This window comes from Phoxinus phoxinus (assembly GCF_949152265.1).
Source record: "Phoxinus phoxinus genome assembly, contig: scaffold_77, whole genome shotgun sequence".
NCBI classification, from domain to species: domain Eukaryota; kingdom Metazoa; phylum Chordata; class Actinopteri; order Cypriniformes; family Leuciscidae; genus Phoxinus; species Phoxinus phoxinus.
In genome coordinates this window covers 13,247-37,873 of record NW_027639403.1, presented here as the reverse complement: position 1 = coordinate 37,873, position 24,627 = coordinate 13,247, and the positions used below count along the sequence as shown (strand labels likewise).

The window sequence follows — 24,627 nt, the reverse complement described above, 5'->3', positions numbered from 1 at the left end:
CCCAGTGGCCCTGCTGCTCTTCCTCCAAGGTTCCCAACAAGCCCAGCAAGGTTTGATTGAATCTTTCACACCCCCCGTTCCCTTGAGGATGATAAGGGGTCGTATGGGTCTTCTTACATCCGTACAGTTGGCATAATTCATGGATCACCTTTGACTCGAAGTTGGCCCCTTGGTCTGAATGGAGGATTTCAGGGCATCCGAATGGCTGGATCACGTACTTCCAGAGGGCGTTAGCAGTGGTCAGGGCAGTTTGGTCCATAGTGGGGATGGCCCAAGCATGTTTAGTGAACAGATCGGTGACAACGAGAATATTCTGGATCTGGTCCACCGGCCGTCCCAGGGTGAGGAAGTCCATTGCCACCATGTGCAGAGGTGCCCTGGCCTGAATCGGGACCAGCGGTGCCCGCGCCTCCCTCCTGGACTTGAACAAGGTGCAACGTGGGCATCTCTGAAGGTAAGTCCTGGTGGTACCCTCCATCCCAGGCCAGTAGAAATGTCGTCTCAACAAAGCCAATGTCCTCTCCTGCCCTTGATGTCCCATCCTAGAATGATACGCCTCCAGTAAAGCCTGCCAACGACCTGCAGGGACCACGATCTGACAGACCTCTTCTCCTCGGCCTGGGTCCTGAAGCGTCCTACAAAGCACCCCATCCCTCAAATAGAGCCTTTCCCTCTGTCCCAGCAAGCCTCGCACACTTCGGGTCTGAGTTCGACGTTCCGCCCCCTCGGGCCAGATCTTCTGCTCCAACCAGGTCCGTACCCGCAGCACATCTCCATCTTCGCCCTGCCACAGTCTCCAGCGTTGTGGGTCCCACCCCCAACATGGAGGAGGGTCCTCAGGTGTCTGCCCTGGTGCCTCTACAACTCCCACCATTAATCCCTCGTCGGACCCCAGTTCTGGGGTCGGTATATGGCCTGCTGATCCTTCACCTGGTAACCTGGATAACACGTCAGCGTTGGTGTGCTCTCTTCCTGGCCGGTACTGGATCTGGTAATCGAAGTTGGCCAGTTGCGCCACCCAGCGTTGCTCCACTGCCCCTAGTTTGGCCGTTTGTAGATGCACCAGCGGGTTATTGTCCGTGACAACCCGTACCTTGGCTCCCCACAAGTAGTCTTTAAATTTCTCGCCCAGCGCCCACTTCATGGCCAGTAGCTCGAGTTTAAAAGAGCTGTAATTCGAGTCATTCTTCTCTGCGGGGTGTAAGCTTCGGCTTGCATAGGCGATCACTTTCTCCTCTCCCTGTTGTTTCTGCGCCAAGACGGCTCCCAACCCTAGTTGGCTTGCATCGGTGTACAGGATGAATGGTTGAGTAAAGTCGGCATAGGCCAATATCGGGGCCTGCAAGAGCTCCTGCTTGAGCTGCTGGAAAGCGGCTTCACAGGCTGGGTCCCATTGGATGGAAGGGGACCCTCGACCCCGTGCTCGACCCGTGCCTCCCAACAGCTGGTTGATGGGTTTGGCGATTCTGGAGAAGTCCTTAATGAAGCGCCTATAGTAGCCCACGAAGCCCAGGAATGACCGAACTTGGCGCACTGTCTGGGGAGCTGTCCACTCTTGCACCGCCCTCACTTTTTCTGGATCAACGGAGATCCCTGCTGCACTGACCACGTGCCCCAAAAACTTGACCTCCTTACGGAAGAGCTGACACTTGTCAGGCTGTAACTTCAGTCCGTAGCGCTCTAGGGAGCGGAAGACTTGCCCAAGATGTTCCAGGTGGGACTTGAAATCGGGGGAATAAGTGATGATGTCGTCAAGGTACACGAGGGTGGTATCCATCACTTGACTGCCCAAACAACGCTGCATCAGCCGCTGGAACGTGGCTGGAGCGTTGCAGAGGCCGAACGGCATCCGGTCCCACTCATAGAGACTGAAAGGGGTGGTAAATGCCGTCTTCTCCCGGTCACGCTCGTCCATCTGCACCTGCCAATAACCGCTGACCAAGTCGAGGGTAGAGTACCAGGCAGCTTGAGTGAGGCTCGTAAGAGAATCTTCAACCCGCGGCAACGGGAAAGCATCCTTCTTGGTTACCAGGTTCAACCGGCGGTAATCCACACAAAACCTCCAGGAACCCGTCTTCTTGCGGACCAACACTATCGGTGCGGCCCAAGGGCTGCTGCTCTCACGAATAATCCCTCGGTCAAGCATTCCTCGCAACAGGGTGCGGACCTCGGTGTACAAGGTCGGTGGCACAGGTCGGTAGCGCTCTCGGCTTGGTGCAGCATCCCCAGTTGGAATCTGGTGCTTTACCACGTCAGTGCGGCCATAATCTTCCTCGTGAGTAGAGAACAGGTGTTGCCATCCCCTCAAGAACTCTTGCAGTTGCCCCACTTGTTCTTCCTCCAGCCCGTCACCCCGTAAAGACTCTCCCTTCAAGTGAGCAGGCAATCCTCCTTCTACCTCCTCCACTCCTGGACCGGCCTGCGCTAAAGCCACTTCGACCACTGTAGGACTCACCCGCTTAAAGTTGACTTCGCCCTGCTCACGAACCTGCTGCGGTCTTACTGAGGTCACTCGGGCCAAACATTGGTGATGATACAGGTGGACAAGGAAGGGGTTCGTGTTCCTCACCCTTACTGAGACTCGGCCTCCCTGAACGGTTGCCAGTCCTCGAGCTATCTCCACCTTGGGACCCTCTTCGTGGGGCTCCACCATCACCCACTCTTGCGGATGGTAACGTCGAGGGGGCAGCCTGGCCCAGACTACAGCCTCACTTCGAGCTGGGATGGACAGGGCGTAGCGACAGGCCACTCTCCCCGTGCTTTCCCGGTCATGCTGTTGTTCGGCCAGACATATCCGGCGGCAATCGGCCCTGATACGGTCCCACTCCTGTCCGGCTGGGGTTATAGCTGCTCGTGCCGGTCTACTTCGGAATAGCTCTTCCCAGCAATCCGAGATGACATTCATCCCAATCAGGGCACGATGGGACCCTAGACACGGGTCTCGGACAACTACCACCCCCTTCTGAGGCACTACAACTCCATGGATCTTCAAATCGGTCACAAGGTATCCTACGTACGGTATGTCCAGTCCATTTGCCCCACGCAGCGTCAACCAGGGAGCATCCACAGGCGATCTACCGTTGGTGCCAAACAGCTCATGGGCCAAACTCTCAGAGAATAAGGTCACTTGGGAGCCTGTATCCAAGAGACAATGTATCTCCTGACCATTAACTTGGGCCACCACCACTGGGCAGCGGCCTATCAAGCGACTCTGAGGGGATGTGGAAGAAGAGGGGTCTAATACGGGGGTCCCGACCACTTGACCCACAGTGGCCGGAGACTCTAAAAACCCCCTTGTGATGCCCGTCGGGCAGAGCATTGGCGAAAGTAATGCCCCGACTCTCCACAGCCATTACAAATGGGCCGCCCATGTTCGTCCCATTGGAATCGGGAGCCCACTGGCCGGGGAGGACGGCGTTCGGAAGGGCGATTCCCGTCGGAGTAAGCCCGTTCCCGAGAGTGAAAAGGTGGCTGCAGGCGCTCCCGACGAAGCTCTTCCATGACAGACTTGGACAACTCGGACATTTGTTCCTGAACATCTCGCCTCAGTTCTTCCCGGAGGGCCTGCTTCCAGTCGGGTGCCGCAATGGCCAAGGGGGATTCGACAACATTGGTAGCCAAACAGCTGGGGGTTTCCACATGCTCCGCCTGGTCGCGCTCAAGAGCCAGGGCTTCTTGCCTCAGCTCTTCGAAAGTCATGTCTGGCCCTCTCCGAAGCTGCACCCGCAGGCTCTGTCGTACGGGACCCTCTCGCAACCCCAACAGGAATTGATCTCGCAACAACACCTCTCCTTCCCCCAAGCCATGGTCCGGTCTTCCTGTGAGCCTGGAAAACTGCTCCCGCAGTTGCAAGGCGAATGCCCGAACGGATTGTCGGGGACCCTGGCGAGAATTGAAAAACTTCGTCCTCAGAGCCGCTACCGGAGTGGTATCTCCATACTGCCCCGTAAGAAACTCAAAGATAGCCTGGACCGTCGCACGGTTGGCTTCTGGTGCTGCCTGAACTTCTCTTCTCGCCTCCCCCTCCAGAGAGTTCAAAACGAACTGGACCTTCTGCAGAGCACTCAGACCTTGAAGCCCCGCCAGGTATTCCACCTGGGTCTTCCACAGGGACAGACTTACTTCGGACCCCGGGCCTCCATACCTCGAGGCCCATGGGGTACCCATGAAAATCGGCATGACAGGTTGCCGAGCTCCAGGCTCTTCTTCCTCCGCCATCTCAACCTCTGATCGCTCAACTCAAGGTGAATCCTGCCGACTACGCCAAAATATGTCACAGGTCGAGGTGGGCCAAGCCGGACTGCACCCACCCCTAGACCAGGATCACCCTGAGGAGCGTATCAAAGGAGGAGGCAGGAGACAGGAATAAAAAGAATGACAGGCTTTATTAAATATAAAAACAATTTGAAAATCCTAATCTAAAATTCCTCTTCCTTCCTCTTCCCAGGAATCCAAGGCAAGTGGGGGGTCAGGCTCACTTCCTTCTGGCGCTGGTGCCAACTCGCAGTGGTAGGTACTGAACAGGTGGGTATCACAGGTGAGTAAATGAGTCAGGCTTACTTCCTTCTGGCGCTGGTGCCAACTCACAGTGGTAGATACTGCACAGGTGGGTATCACAGGTGAGTAAACGAGTCAGGCTTACTTCCTTCTGGCGCTGGTGCCAACCCACAGTGGTAGATACTGAACAGGTGGGTATCACAGGTGAGTAAATGAGTCAGGCTTACTTCCTTCTGGCGCTGGTGCCAACTCACAGTGGTAGATACTGCACGGGTGGGTATCGCAGGTAAGTAATTGAGTCAGGCTTACTTCCTTCTGGCGCTGGTGCCAACTCGCTAAACAGGTGAGTATCACAGGTGAATATCGCAGGTGAGTAGGTGGATCCGGGCTCACAGGAGTTGTAAAGGGCGGGCACTTCGCACCATTCAGGTGGGTTTCAGGGCTACAGCAGACTCAAGTCGCAAGCGGAGCGGGGCTTTAGCTGGCCCAGACAGAATCAATACTTCACATAGAGGTGAATAGCTCTCACATGGGTGGCAGGAGACAGAGTCAATAGCTGAACAGGGCTTTCACTGGGACAGACAGCATTCAAACTTCAAGCAAAGGTAAACAGTTCTCACGTGTGTTGCAGGGGACAAAGTCACAAGCTGAGCGACGTTCGCTGGAACAGACGGAATCAACACTTCGAATAGAGGTGAACAGCTCTCACATTGGTGGTAGGAGACAGAGTCATAAGCTGAGCAGGGCTTTCACTGGAGCAGACAGTACACAAACTTCAAGCAGAGGTAAACAGTTCTCACGTGTGTTGCAGGGGACAAAGTCACACGCTGAGCGGGCGTTCACTGGAACAGACGGAGTCCATGCTTCAAATAGAGGTGAACAGCTCTCACGTTGGTGGTAGGAGACAGAGTCATAAGCTGAGCAGGGCTTTCACTGGGGCAGACAGCACACAACTTCAAGCAGAGGTAAACAGTTCTCACGTGTGTTGCAGGGGACAAAGTCACAAGCTGAGCGACGTTCACTGGAACAGACGGAATCAACACTTCGAATAGAGGTGAACAGCTCTCACGTTGGTGGTAGGAGACAGAATCATAAGCTGAGCAGGGCTTTCACTGGGGCAGACAGCACACAAACTTCAAGCAGAGGTAAACAGTTCTCACGTGTGTTGCAGGGGACAAAGTCACAAGCTGAACGACGTTCACTGGAACAGACGGAATCAACACTTCGAATAGAGGTGAACAGCTCTCACAGGGGTGGCAGGAGACAAAGTCATAAGCTGAGCAGGGCTCTCACTGGGACAGACAGCATAAACTTCAAGCAGAGGTAACCAGTTCTCACGTGTAGTGTGCACACGGGGGCTTTTCCTTCTGACATCCAACAGGTGACTGCAATCGATCTTGCTAGACTCTTATGATGGACGGTAGACCAGCATAACACATGGGGAGTGCACGGCGATAAAAGGTAAATCTTCCACACACACACGACAGTCCAATTCCAAACATGCAACGTGATGGGAAACGTCAATTTCAGCACTACAAATCCACTCTTCAAGTGCAAAGTAAGGCCAACACTCACCCAGAGGTCTCGATCTGAAGAGCCGATGATAGTCAGAGTTGGGACAGATGCGGTGAATAATTTCCTCACCACTACAAGCGGCTTCACTTCGCTGGTTTCAATGGCCGAGGGGGAGGCTAGAGATCGACAAGGAATCAGTCTATTTCACTCAGTGCGATGTATACAACGTGATCCAAGCACTTCAAATCAGTATCCAATTTAGTGTAGAAAACATGCGTTTATGAGATTCAATTTGTCAATCACTCATCTCACTCTTTCCCAGTCCAGACGACGAATTCCACTCTTCAAAACTGCCCTCGGATCCCACAAGCAACACTCCGCTTCTTTCACGATGGTCCTTCAGCTGCAACACTCCACAAACATTTCCCAACAGGAGAGAACCACACCAGATCGCCGGGGGAAGACAAAGAAACAACCACACAACGCGGAGGGAGAACACACAGCCTTCTCTTCCTCTTGTGTTTTATCCTCTCCAAACACTGGCGCCACCTCAATCAGGCACTCAAAGTGAAGTCCCCGCACCTGTTGCCAATCTGCCATTTAGTTGTCATGACGACAGACACACACACAAGCCCGGGGACAGTGTTACACTAAAAGTGTCCCGGCGGGAACACTTCTCTGATGGGATTAGTTCCGGGGATTATTTGTCACCCCGTGACACACACACACACACACACACACACACACACACACACACACACACACACACACGTTAATACAATATATTGTACTAATTACACACTGTAAAGAAAAGCTTAAACACAATACTCAAAAATAAACTACAACAAATAAACAAACAAATGTTTCACAATGTTATCAACCAAAATAAATCAACAAAAACAAGGACTTCAATTTAAATTAAGGCAAAGGAAAAATTAAATCAGCTTAAATTCAAATAACCCAATTTTACATTAATATGAAAACTAAATTAATACGCAAGTCAATAACATACCAAAACCAAAAACAAACAAATGATAACAAGAAAACAAGATAACTGATATGCAAAATAATTTGAATTAAATAGACAAAGAATCCAACACGTTTAACAACACTGAGTACCACACACAACAAGGACACAAAGCCTTTTGTTGGAACACGTGTGCACACAAACACAGTTCGCTGGCACGGGTCAAACACCACCGCGACTTAGAACACACATATGGACCCAATGCAAGTCGACCATGGGACGAGACAGCGGTGCTGCCACTGTAGGGATGTTATTCACCCTGCAATCGGCGCAAGAACCATACAATTAACATCCAATAAGCTATAAAGAATACAAGAAAAACTAAAACTTACCAAGTGACAGCTGCGGGAACCGGGATATAGCTGTGGATTTAATTACCCAGCCTATTTGCAACAGCCATCGCCCGTACACAAACATCAACTGAAATAAAAACAAATTACGACTCGTACCACTTCCACGGCTGATAAGCGGATGTAATAAGTTAAACGCATACCTGGAGAAGGACAGATACAAACTCATAGCCATCAGCCGACTAGAGCAGCTGTGACAAAACGGCGAACGCGGAAGCGACCATAAACACCGCCGCTCTCCTTTACCGAGCCGAACCAAGCGCGAGTCACGTTCACTCGCAACAGCGGAAACGACACCACATCAGGGAAATGACGCTCTCCTAGGTGCATTCGACAATGGCTTTTATAGCCCGCACAATTTATGACAGTAACAATGCCCAGCCCAACCACTTGACTCCGGAAATCATGCCACAATCTACCCCTTGATCTTGCGTCGTCGCCCCGACGATAGCTTCAATTCCACGGCCTAAAAAGCACAGAAACTGCGCTAGAACCTATAGGAGTTTCAGATACAGATTGTCCCACTGCCCGAGGGAGGCGGTGAACATTAGGATGATAGCCGGCCGTTGCTCGCCTCGACCGTCGAGCCCCGTCCTCCTCTGCAATAACATGGTTATGCACCCCCGGACCTACAGATACCTCACCGACCTGCCGTGTCCCCAAATCAGGTCCTATAGGCACTACAGGCGTTCCTCCCGTAGGTGCCACCAAACCAGCAGAGGATGAATCCAGGCCACCTGATACTTCAGGGCCCGGAGCTAAAGGAGCTTGATGCTCTAGGGCCAAAAGCCCATCAAAGGGTAATCCCACATCACCTGGCTTTTTGGGACCCAGTGCCATGGGAGCCTGATGCTCTCTGGGAACCACCAGCAACCAGTCTGCCTCATCCAGCTCTTCATCCTGCACCACCACCTGCTGCGCCGGAGGACTATCCTCCTGCCTTTGCTCAGGCAGCTCCTCCTGATTTCTGGCCTTCAATAAAGAACGATGAACATGCTTTACCTTGTCTGGCTCATGCACTGGTACCACTGAGTAAACAGCCCCACCATCCCTCGGTCCCTTCACTATGCGGTACACTACGGAACTCCATAAGTCTTGAATTTTATTACGACCCCTCTTACCCAGGTCCCTGAGATAAACCGTCTGACCTTCAACCAACGGGACATCCCGAACGTGCTGATCGTAATTAGCCTTTCGACGGTCTGCTGCTGCCTTTATACGTTCACGAGCCCCCTCAAAAGCAACCTGAAGCCTGGCTTGATGTTCTACCACCCAGTCATGTACTGTACCAGGTACCACATCCTGGACCCTTCCCAAAAGGAAATCCACTGGGAGTCTGGGTTCCTGCCCGAACATCAGAAGGTAGGGCGATTCACCAGTGGTCTGGTGGGGAGTAGTATTGTAGCAAAACAATACTTGCGGGAGGCAAGATACCCAATCCCTTTTCCTTGAAGCTGGGAGGGTACGCAAAAGATTGTGCAAAGTACGGTTGAACCGCTCGCACTGGCCGTTACCGGCCGGATGGTACGGCGTAGTGCGGGACCGGTCAACCTTATACAAGCTGCACAACTGTCGCATTAGCTGTGACTCAAAGTTTCGACCTTGGTCTGAGTGAATTCGACCAGGTACCCCTAGCTTATAAAACCATTCCGTCACCAATACCCCCACCACGGTCTCTGCCCTCTGGTCTCGAGTAGGGACAGCCATACTGTATTTAGTAAAGACATCAGTCATTACTAATACGTTCTCTATACCTGTCCGTGATGGCTCCAAGATAGTAAAATCTATCGCCAGGATCTCATTAGGCCTGGACGCTAACAAATGACCCATGAAACTTCGGGCAGGTGGCTGCGTATCCTTGGCCACTTGACATCGTTCACAACGCCGACACCACTGGGCTATCTCCAAAGCCATACCAGGCCAGTAACAGCGCTGCCTTACCAATTCTGTGGTCCGCTCAATTCCCTGGTGCCCATGCTCCTGGTGCAATAAGGTCAGCACCTCACTACGCAGGGCATCAGGTAGCAGTACCTGTAGAAGCTCTTCTCCGCCGTCAGGACGAAAGACACGACGATAAACCACCCCGTCCCGGTCCACCAGCCTCTGCCACTGACGGAGCAGGACTGAGGCTGGCTTAGAGAGTAAACAGCGCTCTTCGCGACTGGGAAACATCCTCCGCTCCCAGAATCCCAAGACCTCCCCAAAAACAGTGTCTGCTCTTTGTAATGATCTTATGTCATCAACTGAACGACTTGAAAAAGCCATGACAGTTTCTTGGGTAACTGCTTGGGTGCCCGAGGCACCCACCCGCTCATCATCCATAACCTGTTGTAACTCCAGTGGTACAGTGGTACCAAAACTCTTGCGGCCCAACTCACAATGCCTTGCTGGATCAAGTCTCGAAAGAGCATCCGCATTGCGATTACTTCTTCCAGACCTATACCTAAGTTCAAAATCAAAGGAGGCCAGTTGTGCGGCCCAACGCTGTTCAGGTGCACCCAGTTTGGCAGTTGTCAGATGGCTAAGGGGATTGTTGTCTGTAAAAACAACACACTTCTGCCCTATCAGGTACTCCCTGAATTTGTCAGCCATGGCCCACTTGAGTGCCAGGAACTCCAATTTCATGGAGCTGTAATTAGACATGTTCCTCTCAGTGGGCCGAAGACTGCGACTGGCGTATGCTATAGGCCGCACCCTACCTCCCTGCTCCTGGGAAAGGACTGCTCCCAGTCCAGCATGACTGGCGTCCACTTCTAGGATGAAAGGCAGAGAGAAGTCTGCATATGCCAGAACTGGTGATGACGTAAGCTTGCCTTTTAATCCTTCGAAACTCTGTTCACATTGTTCACTCCACGCAGCCACAAAACTCGGAGACGCTCGCTTTCTGGATTTTGGACCCACAAACTCAGCCACTAACCTATGAAGGGGTGCCGCCAGTCTTGCAAAACCTTCTACAAAACGGCGGTAGTAGCTTGCGAAACCCAGAAATGAGCGGAGTTCACTAACCGTCTCTGGGCGACGCCACTGAGACACCACATCAATCTTACTCGGGTCTGTTGACACTCCCTCCGATGAGATCACGTGCCCCAGATACCTAACCTCTTTCTGAAAGAAGAAACACTTCTCTAACCTCGCCTTCAACCCCTCACGCTCCAGCCGACTCAATACCACCTCCAGCCGCATCAAGTGCTGCTCGGCGGATGAAGAAAATACCACAATATCATCGAGGTAAAGCAGCAATGATTGACCCTGCTGGTCACCGAACAGACGTTGCATCAGTCGTTGAAAAGTGCTGGGGGCATTGCAGAGCCCAAATGGCATCCGATTATATTCGAAGAGCCCAAATGGGGTGCAAAAGGCGGTTTTCGGCCTATCTTCCTCCACCACTGGGACCTGATTATATCCGCTGGCTAAGTCCAAGGTTGAGAACCAACGAGCCCCTGTCAACGCATCCAGTGATTCTTCGATGCGTGGCAAGGGAAACGCATCTTTCCGTGTCTTGGAATTTAACTGACGGTAGTCTACGCACATGCGCAGACTACCGTCCTTTTTCTTGACCAAGACGATCGGAGAGGCGTAAGGGCTAGAACTTTCCCTTATCACCTGCGCTTCCAACAGCTGGTTAATATGAGCTTTTACAACGTCATATTCTGATGGAGGTATTCGACGATAGCGCTGCCTAACCGGAACATCATCAGAAAGCGGGATCTCATGTGCAATGAGGTTGTTGCACCCAAGGTCTCCTTCATAACCAGAGAACACTGACTGGTATCTCCGAAGCAATGCTCTAACCTGAGCTACTTCTTCACCTGCCAACATGGACAAATCCATGGCATCAATCTGATCCAGCACAGGGCTTACTGAAGGGGACTGAGAATTAACAGTGGCTGTAGCGGACTTAACCTCAACTACATCTGTGGGCAAGCTGACTACCAAAACAGTGTTCAAGATGCCCAAGGTGTTATGTGGATACAACATAACATCCAAGGTGCTTACATTCACTACTGGCACATACGCAGTACCATTGCTCACACAGACCAATGCAGGAGTTGCAAACAAACCAGCAGGCAGTCCACCCTCAAGCGGTTCAAAGAGCACCGTAGTAGCCGCAAAATGCCTTGAACATGTGGTGGCCACCAATTTCATTGTTCCACCGGGTATACAACATACCCGGCGACCACGTACTCGAACTTTACCATCACGGTCCTTCTCCGGCTACTAACCTGACAACAATGCTGAAGGGCCTGAACCATAATGCTCGGAGCTTCTGATACGGATGGTACACTAAATAAGGCACGGCCATGTTGGCCAAAGAGCTCCTGGTAACAGCGCCGGAGAACATTCATTCCCAAAACACCCGGAACTGAGATACTAAGTCCACCAGGAGGATCTTTGACCACCAGCACCCCACACTTTGGCACCAGCTTACCACAGAGCTCGACATCCAACTCTACATATCCAATATATGGTATCTCCAGCCCATTAGCGGCCCGAAGCTGTAACCACTGACATGTTTTAACACTTTGTTCAAAATAGTTGCGGAAGCAACTTTCTGTAATTGTTGATACCATCGACCCGGTGTCAATCAAACAGGGTATTGAAACTCCATCGAACAAGGCGATAAGATTGGGGCATGACGCAATCAATGTATGAGCAGAATCGGGATGCAACACAGAGCCATTAGACTTCCCAACTGAACTGTGGCTCTGCAGTCCAGTGGGTGCTAGTTTTCCGAACGCCGTGCAAAATGGATCTGTCCTCCCCCACCTGCGGAGTCAGTCGTGAAAGGCCCGGGGCGAGAAGGAACACGGTCACTATCACAATCCCTGGCAAAATGACCAGGTCGTTGACAACGCCTACATATTACTGGAGAAGGAGCACGTTCACTATCACAATCCCTGGCAAAATGACCAGGTCGTTGACAACGTCTACATATTACTGGACCACGGCGAGGAGAAGGATTCCGCAAGCGAGAGCCCTGTAACTGGGAGAGCCCCTGCGCAAGTTGGCTTAACTGCTCTTGTTGCTGCTTTAACATATCCCTTAAGTCATCAAACTCAGATCTTGGGCTACTGACATCTGCTTGCGACTTCCCCTGTACCCCACACTGAAGCCCATACGTTACTGGAAGTGACTGACTTCGAAGCCTTGCACCCCCCGGCATACCTTCCCGCTCCCACCGAATTGCTTCACTCCGGACGTCCAAAAAAGTACATGATGGTTGACGGCGCACCAATTGCTTAAGTTCACGACGCAACGCCGGATCCAAAACAAATTCAACAAATTGGTCACGCAGTAATAATTCAGCGTTCGGCATAGCGGTAGACGACTGTTGCTTAACTTTCTCCTGAAGGCCCATCAAAGAAAGGGAAAACTCTAACAGGGTCTCCCCTTCCTGCTGCCTCCGGGAGAAAAAGGCTTCTTGCAAAGCTACATATGACAAAGAACAACCATACAATTCACGAAGGGCCACAATTATTCTAGCCGAATCCCCCCTATCCGTATCAGGGCGATGCCTAATTTCTTCACGAGCTTCCCCCTCTAGATGATCGAAGAGGAAGAAAGCTTGATCAGCCAATGACAAGCAACGGGCCCGCATACAAGCCTGCGCTTCATCAACCCATTCCTCAATACCTATACCAGACGTTCCACTAAATTTTGGGCATTTCCGGTCCCTAGGCACAAAAACAAACCTATCCACTGAGGCAGCACCAGCACTGGCCAATGCAGGTCTAGCCATTGCTGCTGCCACATCACTATCGTTAGTGGTACTAGTACCTGGAGAACTTACCGATGGTTGTTCCTGTCGCAGCCTTTCGTTATCAGCTCTTAATTGAATCACCAAGTCCCGCAACTCCTGCAATTCACTTTCCATTTTTAACTCAAAAAGAACAAGTTAAATCACCTGTAACAGAAATTTTTTTAGTAGGAGTAGGCCTACAGTTAAACATACACCGCTGTCTCGTCCCTAAACAAAACACAAAAAAAGAAAATCTCAATACCAGAGTCTCCAAGAAGCTGCCAAACAAAAAGCAGACCCTGCCGACTACGCCAGATTGTAACCGAGGCCCCGTGTGGCCCAGGCAAATTTAGCAAATGGATTTTAGATGATCAAACTAAGGAATAATGCCTGACTACGCCACCTTGGGAATTTAACCCAAAGAATCTAACTCAAAAGGCTGACACAGGTTCCCTACCCAGTGGCAAGCAACGTGGAGACACAGGCATCAGTCAAATACAAAAGTTTTATTTATAATGACATAAAAGCATAAATTAGACAATATCACACTTCAATTTTAATACGGGCTTACATAAGTCACTTCAAATGTCCGGGAGCTGCAGCCAAACTACAGGGAAGATGCTCCCATAATAAAGGATCTCACAATCTGCACAGCACACTCATACCATTAAAGAACCCCAGTGCACGCCACAGACCACAGCACACAATGAAGAAACACCACCACCATCTAAAGAGAGAATGGTCGCCCTGGTCAAGGCCTGCAGCTCCTAGACAAAAAAACTCAATACACGCACACACACACACACACACACACACACACACACACACACACACACACACACACACACGTTAATACAATATATTGTACTAATTACACACTGTAAAGAAAAGCTTAAACACAATACTCAAAAATAAACTACAACAAATAAACAAACAAATGTTTCACAATGTTATCAACCAAAATAAATCAACAAAAACAAGGACTTTAAATTAAATTAAGGCAAAGGAAAAATTAAATCAGCTTAAATTCAAATAACCCAATTTTACATTAATATGAAAACTAAATTAATACGCAAGTCAATAACATACCAAAACCAAAAACAAACAAATGATAACAAGAAAACAAGATAACTGATATGCAAAATAATTTGAATTAAATAGACAAAGAATCCAACACGTTTAACAACACTGAGTACCACACACAACAAGGACACAAAGCCTTTTGTTGGAACACGTGTGCACACAAACACAGTTCGCTGGCACGGGTCAAACACCACCGCGACTTAGAACACACATATGGACCCAATGCAAGTCGACCATGGGACGAGACAGCGGTGCTGCCACTGTAGGAATGTTATTCACCCTGCAATCGGCGCAAGAACCATACAATTAACATCCAATAAGCTATAAAGAATACAAGACAAACTAAAACTTACCAAGTGACAGCTGCGGGAACCGGGATATAGCTGTGGATTTAATTACCCAGCCTATTTGCAACAGCCATCGCCCGTACACAAACATCAACTGAAATAAAAACAAATTACGACTCGTACCACTTCCACGGCTGATAAGCGGATGTAATAAGTTAAACGCATACCTGGAGAAGGACAGATACGAACTCATAGCCATCAGCCGACTAGAGCAGCTGTGACAAAACGGCGAACGCGGAAGCGACCATAAACACCGCCGCTCTCCTTTACCGAGCCGAACCAAGCGCGAGTCACGTTCACTCGCAACAGCGGAAACGACACCACATCAGGGAAATGACGCTCTCCTAGGTGCATTCGACAATGGCTTTTATAGCCCGCACAATTTATGACAGTAACAATGCCCAGCCCAACCACTTGACTCCGGAAATCATGCCACACATGGAAAAACAAGTCATATTTAAAATAATAATTGAAGAATTGTTAAACGTTAAAAAATATATATTATTTAAAACAATATTATTAAGATTGTATTATTCAGTTGTTTTCCTTTTATTAAATTTGAAATGATTTTGACTTCCTAACTAAAACGTATTGCTGACAAATGGGTAAACCCCCCCAAAAAGTATAAAGATTAAAAAATTATCCTTAATTTGTATTTGGGGGCTGTACTGTGATCTTTAAATGGAGTCTGATTATAATATGTCTTCAGATTATTCTTGTTTTAAATGTCTGACAAGATTTTTTTCCTGACAAGGTTACTTCCACCCAAGGCCTGAAAATACACCAGGGCAAGAAAGGGTGCCTAAGGAAGGGTCAACAGGGAAGTCGCATCGACAGCTACTTTCTGAGAAGCAGGCCAAGTCAGTCGACAGAAGTTCAGCAGCAGGACACACACCACAGTCTGCAGGACATCAACACCCCTGTCCCAGAGGAGGAAGAACAAGGCACAGGAGAGCAACCTGAAACCAACCCATTGCGACCAACAGCAGAGAAGAAGATCCAGGGGCGAAGGCCATTAGTCAAGTGGCCAAAGTCCTGCGACAAGACGCTGTGGAAGGAGGTCAACACTGATCTCTGCAACATACTGGAAGGGATCAGAGGTACAACCATGAAGAAGCTGGAAAGAATGGGCGATCTTATCTATGCCTATGGGGTGGAACGGTTCGGAGTGGTCGAAGGCAAACGAGCTACTCCATTAATCCCCACCAAATCCAGAAGGCAGATAGAAATAGACCGCCTAGTCAAGGAGAGGAGGCAGCTGAAGAAGCAATGGAGGAAGGCCACAGAGGAAGAGAAGGAAGGTATAAACCTGCTACAGGAAGAGATTCAGAGCAGGCTTGCAATACTGAGGAGAGCTGAAAACCTTCTGAGGAAGCGCAGAAGGAGGGTGCAAACAAGATAACGCTTCTACAAAGATCCCTTCAAATTTGTGAAGAGTCTCTTTACAAAGGAGAAGAGCGGAAGTCTCTCAGTGTCAAAGGCCGACCTGGAAGAACATCTGAAAAATTCCTGCACAGATGACCGACACCAGGAAGAAGTTACGCTCCCTCCTGACATGCCACTAGTCAATCCACCAGAGCATGAACTGGATATCAGTCTACCCAGGTGGAGTGAGGTAGAACAAACTGTGCGCCGAGCAAGAGCCGCATCATCTCCAGGTCCCAACGGAGTTCCATACAGGCTCTACAAAAACGCACCAGATGTCCTGCGACTCCTCTGGAAACTGATGAGAGTTGTGTGGCAAAAGAAGGAAATACCAACGTCCTGGCGGAGAGCCGGAGGGATCCTAATCCCTAAGGAAAAGGACTCATCAGAGATCGGGCAGTTCCGCCAGATCAGCCTTCTAAACGTCGAGGGAAAAATCTTCTTCAGCGTGGTCGCTCACAGGTTGGCAGGATACCTGAGAAGGAACAATCTGATTGACACGTCAATCCAGAAAGCAGGCATCTCAGGTTTCTCCGGGTGTGTAGAACACGCTAGTGTCATCTGGCATCAGATCCAGGTCGCCAAAAAGGAGGGAACAGATCTTCATGTGGTGTTCCTGGATCTCGCGAACGCCTTTGGCTCAGTCCCTCACAACCTCTTGTGGTCAGCCTTTGACTACTTCAGGGTCCCAGCAGCGCTCACAACCCTCATCAAGGCCTACTTCAAGGACTTCCAACTCTGCTTGACAACAGCAGAGTATACAACAGCATGGCAACACCTGGAAGTGGGAATCATGGCCGGCTGCACCATCTCTCCGCTAGCCTTCACCCTGGCCATGGAGGTCATCATTGGGGCCTCTCGATGGACAGATGGCGGACAGCGAATAAGACCAGGGCTGAGGCTGCCACCGCTCAGAGCCTACATGGATGACCTCATAACTCTCACCACGACTAAGGTTTGCACTGTGCGGCTACTAAGAAAGCTCCAGGAAAACATTGAGCGGGCTCGCATGAAGATCAAGCCGAGCAAGTCCAGAAGCATCTCCATCATCAAGGGGAAGCTGTCAGACCACCGCTTTTACATTGGTGAGGAACCCATTCCAACGGTTTCCGAGAAGCCAGTGAAGAGCCTAGGTCGTTGGTATGATGCCTCCCTCAAAGACAAAGAGCAGGTAGAACAGCTCAGGAGGGAGGTAGCCAGCGGCCTGGAGAACATCGACATAACTATGCTTCCTGGCAAGCTGAAGCTCTGGTGCATGCAGTATGGACTACTTCCACGTCTCATGTGGCCACTAACCCTCTATGAAGTTCCGCTCTCAAAGGTGGAGAAGCTGGAGAGACTGGTCAGCTCCTATATAAGAAAGTGGCTTGGCCTTCCCAGGTGCCTAAGCAGAATTGGGCTCTATGGCAAAGGGATGTTACACCTGCCCATTTCCAGTCTGACAGAGGAGTACAAGTGTGCCAAAGTCAGACTGGAGATGATGCTGCTGGATTCGAGTGATCCATTCGTAGCCCAAGCTGCCCCCATCCTAGCCACCGGGAGGAAGTGGACCCCATTGGCTGCTACCGAGCAGGCAAAGGCAGCACTCAGACACAACGACATCGTGGGCCGAGTGCAGGAGGGGAGGAGTGGTCTTGGTGTTGGGGCCAGTACACCAGCATGGAGCAAGGCCTCTACATCTCAGAGACGCATGCTGGTGGTCCAGGAGGTACGTCGGGAGGAGGAAGCAGGAAGGTGCGCCCAAGCTGTGGCGCAGGCAAAGCAATGGCAGTGGATGGCATGGAAAGGAGTGGAGAAGAGGAAGATCTCCTGGAAAGAGTTGTGGGAGATGGTGGTATTCAGGGCAAGTTTTACAATCCGGGCTGCCTACGATGTCCTATCTTCCAAACCTAAGCCAGTGGTATGCCGAAGACCCCACGTGCCCTCTATGTCCAAGTCCAGCAACACTGAAGCACATCTTAGTGGGATGCAAGACCAGCCTCACCCAAGGCCGTTATACCTGGCGGCACAACCAGGTGCTAATGAGTCTTGCAGCAGTGCTAGAAAGTCGACGGAGCAGTGTTAATGCGCTTCCTCTCCCGTCATCCCGGTGGCAGCCGACACCATTTGTTCGGGAGGGCGAGGGTCAAGCCAGCCTCACCACCACAAGACCAGACACTGGGCAGCTGGGCAGAGCATGGGATTGGAAGCTGCTGGCAGACTTGGGCAAGAAACTCTGCTTCCCAGCTGAGATTGCAGTTACAAACCAGTGACCAGACCTTGTTCTGTGGTCAGCCTCACTCAAGATTGTCTACATCATCGAGCTCACCATGCCCTGGGAGGGTGCAGTGGAGGAGGCTTACGAACGGAAAAGGCTGAGGTACGCTGAACTTGCAGCCGATGCACAACAACAAGGCTGGAATGCAAACATAAACCCAGTGGAAGTAGGCTGCAGAGGGTTCGTAGCCACCTCAACATCCAGGCTACTCAGGGAGATGGGAGTGCGAGGGAAGGCCCATCGGCAGGCAGTCAAAGACTTCTCCAGGGTTGCTGAAAAGGGGAGCCAGTGGCTGTGGATGAAGAGAAGGGACTCCGTCTGGGCCTTCAAGTAAGTTGATGGCACCTAGGGAGTAAACCTGGGACGCTGGGATTCACTGCTGAACCCTCTGGAGGTGTCGTGGGCCTATCAGCGAAACACTGAAGAAGGAGGGCGCCCACTTGATAACCCAAAGGGTGCCATCACTCATTTGACCATCTCACGGAGTCCCATCGTTGCCTCAAGTATGTAGTTATAGAGGGATATCAACATCTAGTCCTAACAGACCTTTGGTATGAACTATTGTTACACTAAATGATATTTTAGTTGGTGTCTTTTGTAATCATTATTTTTTGCTCAGGAAAATATAAAATTAAATAGAACACATTCCAATGTAGGGGGGATATTTTAAAAAGCTGTATTATAATGTAATTTTGGTGATCCTTGAACCCCCATTTCCGTCTTTGACGCAATCACAAATTATATTTGTTGCCAGTAAAACTAAGGTCTCATTTTAATTCGACTTAATTTGACATTAAATAATTAACCAGATTAACGATTGATCAATCAGTTAATTAAACTATTGCCAAAAATTACCAAAATGCCACCTGAATTCGACAAATAAAAAAAACTAGTGTCCCTAATAATCATAAACATAATGCAGGGCAAACTGTAATTTGAACTGCAGAAGTGCTAAACTGATCACTGCATCATAATTAACAACACACAAACAATCAATGAATCAAACTCACTAAGACTGCCGTCAGTTTCATTTCAATGCATCATTTTATTATATCCATGTATGTGGTTACAGTTAAATCAATCAACGAATGGGATCATGTCGCTGGTGGTGGGAACAGGGCTTCAATCATGGGAAAAAGCTTGTTGACGAACATTTTTTTTGTCATAGTTTTCATTAACAAAATTAAAAGTGTGAACCCAGCACTTTCTCCCTCACCATTATAAACCCTGCAAAAACTAATTTCCCTGTCTGAACATAAAAATGAACATTTGTGAGCAACAACTTGCAGCTAAAATAAAAAAAGCATGAAATAATCTTCACAAAAAACAAACAAACAAACAAAAAAAACAGCATGAAAGGCTTGTTAGACCAAATCAGGTTAAACTCTTTGTTGTAATTAAACAAGTATCAATATATTTTGAACTCCCACAACCACAAGGTACAGATGATACAGAACAGACATAGATGGACATAAATGATAGAATAAGATTAATCTACCAGAATATCTTCAAATACAATCACTATTTATTAACTGACTCATAAATTTGATACTTTTAACTTGTCATTTATTTGTTTATTATGGTTAATTTACCTAAAAAAAGTGTAATTGTCTGATTGACACTTGAAAATATTAAACTGACTGATTCAAATTTGATACTTTAATCATAACAATCACATGCAATAATACCCCTAATGTATATGAGTATATGATTGCTGTTTAGATGTAATTATTTTAGATGTTCAGATATTTGATACTGTCAGCAACAGATGTGTATACCTGAGGCTAAGTGAAGTAGAGACCCAGAGCATCAATGTCATTTCCGCTTCTTCCCAAAATGCCGCAAAACTTTCCAGTCTTCACATCAATCTTTACAGGATTACCCAGGTGATCACACCTAACAGATACCGTCGCTCTGTCACCACCCTTTTTGACAACCACAAGTTCCAGACCCCCACATCTGGTGTGATCACTATTTGGCCACAGTGATGCAGAATGAATTCTATCAGTTTCGTCAAGGGTAAATGTTTGTTCTTTAGATCCTTTAGAATTACCAACTTTCACCATGTGCTCCTGGTTGGAAATCTGGATTGAGTTCAGAGTCCTCTAAAAAGCACAAATGTATTTAATGTGAATCAATGACCTAAATAATAACAATGTGATTAAAATAGTAGGAATCAAAGAAGATAAATTAGAAAACAATCTTCACACACCTCGCCGTAAGTTATGCTGATCTTTGAAGTGTTGTGGGGAAAGGTTTTAAAGGAGAATTGAAAACCTCCGTTCCCACCCACAACCACTGGTTCTGATTCTGAGAGAGAGAGAGAGAGAGAGAGATAGAGAGAGAGAGAGAGAGAGAGAGAGAGAGAGAGAGAGAGAGAGAGAGAGAGAGAGAGAGAGAGAGAGAGAGAGAGAGATTTGCAACAAATTGCTACATCTTGAATACGGTGGTCAGTCCTGTTTTAGAGATAAAATTCACACAGTTCTGTTAATAATGACAGTGACAATGGAATTTAATAAATAAACTGTCAGTCAAACAACAGGTCAGTCACACTGCACACATTGCATGTCTCTCTGTGTTGCATGTTTTCATTTAGGGGTCCAGAAACTCACAGAAACTGAGATATAGCCTAAACTGTTTGTCTGAAAATTGAAAGTTTTAGATCCAGTCACTGTCTCCCACTGGACACTCTCCCATCAATTCTTGCTGAGCTCTACTCTTAGGAACAAATGTAAAATCATTTAAAGACACTGTCAATGAACTCGCTCCTTTCCATATACGGTCAACTGAGTTAAAACTTTGGAGGTCTATGGAAATCGCCATTTACAAATCTTTTTAATGGTGTTTTGTGTGACAATACAGAATGTTGATGACAAGGTCAAAAGTAAGACACAGTCCATTGTTAACCCCCAATTGTTAATTACAAGAGAAGTCACATGGAATTTTATTTAATATTCTATTTTATCCGTGAAAAGTGAACGTATCGTGAAGCTGAAGGCAATTCAGTGATTAAGAATCAGATTCAATAATAAATGATACTCTATTTTATTTCTGATATTTGAGTTTTGACTAGTTGAACTTCTGAATAGCCGGTAACTTCACTGAATTTTTTTTTTTTTTTAGTCAGTTCAATTCAGAAAATTGTTCTTTGTACTTCATGTGGTAACATCTACAATTACTGTAGATTCAAAAGAAGATAACTGATTATAATTGAATTCAACCAACCTGAGAAAAAACAAGGTTTTACTGTAGCATAACTGTCAGTAGATATAACCTGATTTCTCGAGTAAAATTACTTAAGTTTGATACAATCTTTTTTTTTATTATATGATAAAAGTCCATTTCCACTTTGAAATAAGAACACTCAATAATTAATTCATTACCTTTATTATTAGTTTTATTTGAAGAAATGATATACACAATTTTATTTAGTTTATTCAAAGCGGATCTGTTTAGTTACACCTATAGGTCAACTGGGATATTTGCCATTCTACACAATCTATATCATTTACCAAATAAGACTGGTGTTGAGCTTCTAACATTAAGTGCCCACAGCCTAAGCCCAAGCACTACTCTTCAGCTCAATGGTAACCATAACATTCAATACCAGAAACACCTCTAATTGTCCAATTAAACATTAAAATATACTACCAACATCTTTCCCTTTACTAAAAAAACACATAAAATAACTATTTATCACTACATTTATACTCTCCTAATGCAAAGCATGCTGGGAGCTTCAGATCCACTGCCCAGGGCTGCGTTTCCCAAAAGCATTGTAAGCCTAGATTGTAGAGCCTACGATCTACTCACGATGCTTTTGAGAAATGCAGCCATGGGCAGTGGATCTGAAGTTTCCAGCATGCTTTGCAAGGGAAAGTAAACTTAGGGATGAAGTGTTTTTTTATGTAAAGGTGAAAGATGTTGGTAGTTTATGTTAATGTAAAATGTTCAGTTATGTTGACAATTTAGGAGTTTCTGTTATTGAATATTGTTGTTAACATTGTGCTGAAGAGTACCACTGTCAATTGCGATTTTCCCTTTGATGCAACTTAATGTGTTTAACAACCCCAAATCACAATTTCTCATTGAAGCGAAGTTCCCCGATCAGCAAGGAGCAGGTGCACATGTGTTGAATGTGTCCATCCTGAGCTTTAATGGAAATTGTATGTTGGATCAATGTAACTCAACTAAGTTAAAACAGCATTCCCTTGTTTTGTTACATCAAACTGATTGAAAGGATTTAACATTTTACAAAAACAAAAATATAATTTATAAGTAGAATCAGGAAATACCTTCTAAATCCAACAACTCCAGGTTACATTTTTACAGTGAAGCTGGTTAGTGAAATTTCAAACCCTGTTCCAAGGCTATTGCTATCACATCATACACCTCTAATCCTGCCACTCAAGTACTGTAATTTAGCAATTGAGTGAAAAGGGGACCAAACAACATTAAATACAAAAGTGTACAGCATCAGAAATGAAGGAATCCTTGCAGCAGTCATACATACCATTCTTTGCTGCAACTTTGGTTGACTTTGATGCCATGGCTCTAATCAATAAAATAAATGAAAAAATATATATATAAATTGTCGCCTTTATTATTCTAAAATTCTTAAGGCAATTTTTATTTAATTTAAATTGAAGTCAGCTAACAGGTTAGCATGTACAAATCTTTTTTTTATTTTTTTTTACTTTTATTCATTTATTTTCATTTGTTTGTTTTTTTAAAGATACCATTCAACTGTGTTTATTTTATTAGTTCTCATTTTTTTTTTAATCCTTTAAGAATATTTATACGTGATCTAATTCAGTGTTTTTTTTTAAATATCCAAGGAAACACTCTGGAATACTGTTCCTTCATGAGAATAACTACACAGCAAATGAGTAACCCAAATGTTAGCACGCTAACTAACAACAAGAAACTCTGATAAACGAATTAGTAAGTAATAGTGCTCAGTGGAATGTGGTAGTAATGTGGAAGTATTAGCTTACCAACATTATCGTGTTGATATCTACCAGAGAGCAACCAATAACTTCTATGCCTATATACAGGTTCATAATTAATGTGAATAATGTAGTTTAATTCTAAAGTGAAGGTAATGGTAACTGTCAAAAGCGATACCAAAAGTCGTTCAAATGATGATGTGTTGCAGTAGCAGTCCTCTCTGGTGGTATATCATAGTTTTGTATGAGGTACAGAGAATAATTTAAGTTATTAATACATGAAAATGTATGTTAATCCGGCTTCAAACTCTGTGATTTTAAACAATTAAAGAAATGTAATTCATTTTAAGGTTTTAAAGTGTAGTCTTGTTTAACATGATCTTTTTTTACCTTGTTTAACATTAGTCTTGTTTTAACATTATCCTCCTAAACGAGTTTGCAGCAGAAGTCAGAAGTTTTGGAAGGATGTAGGAACACTTGAGTCAATACTCTCTAAAACTTTACAAAAACCTCAACAGCTCAATGACTTCAGTCAATACTAGAGAGTTATCATGTTTTTCAATTTAGAATAATGTTCCAAATAATTAGTAATGCCTTCTGAAGGATTTGGTAATACTTGAATAATTACCAGTGGGTTACCATGACCTTCAATTTAGAATAATTAATTCACATGAATTATGAACCTGTAGTTCTTAGTAGTCCTCTGGGAGATACAGTGTGAAAAAATAGTAGTTATTGATTAGCTAATAGTGAACTACCACTTTCAACTAGGCACTATTACTAACTAATTGTTAATCAGAATTTATTGTTAGTTAATAGTAGTTAATAGAGTGTTAATAGTGCATTACTAATTTGTTGTTATGTGTAGCATGTGTGTTATTCATTAAAGACAGAACCGTTTTCTAAATCCAATAAAGACACCGAAAGAAGTACATCTTTCCTTCAGTCAATCCATTGATATTTCTTTGTTTTTATTAAAATTAAAATTAATCACCATCTATTTCCTGCCTATGTGGTATTTGCATTTGATTCTTATAATGATTTCTGAATCTGCACTGAAATATTGTAGTTAAGGTCTAAACCGCTCATAATTTTTTGGTTACTATTTACATGTTCATAAAGTCTTCTTGACTCACCTGGAGTTTCTGTGTGTCTTCAGTAGGTAAAGAGATGTTGTCTTCTGAAGCCCATGGGTTTCTCTGGTCATATTTATACTCTCATAATTTATGTGGGAAAACATTCTACAGAAATATTTAACGTCACACACATGCACACACACACACACACAAGTAGTGTTATGATGGGGCATGTGTCAAAGTGATTAATGGCTTTGACCTTTGACCTTAGGCGGGGGTTTCCCACCCCGCCCCCTTCCGGTATGTGGGATCAAAGGCTGACCTTTGACCTTGGGGGGTTTCCGCTTGCTCCGGAATAGGA

At 46.6% G+C, this 24,627-nt stretch overlaps 2 long non-coding RNA genes across 2 annotated transcripts; both read right to left on the bottom strand.

Annotated features, from left to right (window-relative positions):
• Nucleotides 1-13,687: 13,687 nt before the first annotated feature.
• On the bottom strand, nucleotides 13,688-14,955 carry LOC306994258. The gene is made up of 3 exons (XR_013796646.1): nucleotides 14,727-14,955; nucleotides 14,566-14,653; nucleotides 13,688-13,896 (listed from the first exon to the last, which is right to left on the bottom strand). It is a non-coding gene; the product is annotated as an uncharacterized lncRNA (long non-coding RNA).
• Nucleotides 14,956-19,266: 4,311 nt separating this feature from the next.
• LOC306994261 lies at nucleotides 19,267-22,801 on the bottom strand. Its single transcript, XR_013796648.1, has 3 exons — nucleotides 22,755-22,801; nucleotides 20,454-20,551; nucleotides 19,267-20,346 (listed from the first exon to the last, which is right to left on the bottom strand). It is a non-coding gene; the product is annotated as an uncharacterized lncRNA (long non-coding RNA).
• Nucleotides 22,802-24,627: the final 1,826 nt, after the last annotated feature.